The sequence below is a fragment of the Lygodium microphyllum genome, chromosome 4, assembly GCF_053477565.2.
Source record: "Lygodium microphyllum isolate KBCC chromosome 4, Lygodium_microphyllum_v1.1.10, whole genome shotgun sequence".
Lineage (NCBI taxonomy): Eukaryota > Viridiplantae > Streptophyta > Polypodiopsida > Schizaeales > Lygodiaceae > Lygodium > Lygodium microphyllum.
The window spans coordinates 82054094-82055204 of record NC_141138.1 but is presented as its reverse complement, the minus strand read 5'-3'; positions in this window follow the sequence as shown (position 1 = coordinate 82055204).

Here is a 1111-nt window from a genome sequence, read left to right as displayed (position 1 = left end):
GTGCTACACACATGATAAGGGGAGCATAGTTCTTACCAAGATCACCTCTCTAGAAGCCACACATGCACATCTTCTAGAGAGTTCCCTCCACCAAGGGCAACCAAGCTAGTGAGCAACAAGTTCCCTCCACCAAGAACAAGTTTAACTTGAGGTGCTATGTATGTTGTGTGGCACGTGTGTTCAAGTCCCAATTTAATAGCTTTCCATGAGACTCTTACCTTCCAATTACTTTGGTAGGAAAGATTCTACTCCTGAGTCCAATCCAATCTCACCAAGGTGTTAGGGCTAAATTATGACTATAAAATATTATTCTTTATGCATGTACATGCTAGGTGTAAATCAATTCTTATATTTCAATAAATGGGCAGTTGTCCTTATGTAACTGTTTGTGATGTATAACTTTTGAATTCTTTGATAATGAAATATGATTAGGGTAGCACCTTCTCTTTATTGTTTATTATGTGCTTGAAATTATGTACCATTTCTCAAAGTTTATTCGTTGTTTACTATCACTCCCTTGTTTAGGAGTTTTATGGACTGAACTTTGAGTTCATGTGTGTATTCACATAGCTTTCTACATTGGTTGTTATTCTTGTTTGTGATGTTTGATAGAATAGGCAAATACACTTTGGCAATCCAACTTGGTTCATGGTGTAATATGGCCATGATTTAGGCATTAGACCTAGAAGAAAGAAACCTATAGGAGTAATTCGAGAAAGGGCAGAACAATGTTGGTAGTTATGAAGTCTAAACCACCTATGTTAGCCAATATTTACGTTTGGATAATTATCCTCATTAGGGGGATTGGATTGTCACAAGGAATTGAGCACGAGAATGGAGAGAGCATTTAAAGAGGGGGACTCCATTTCCTATAGGATGAAAATGTTGAAGATTAGGTTGAAGGGAGGGCACTGGAAGCACACCGACAAAAGAGGATATGCCATCCACAAGCGTATTAGGAGAAGACATTGATCCTAAACCCACATTTAATGTTCAAATCCATCCTAATGAATTTAGAAAAAGAATTCAATATATCCTTGTGGTAGTAGGGAATGCTCTCTTTGGCCCACTTGCTTAAAAGTTGGTTTTCAATCCCTTGGGCATTGGAACC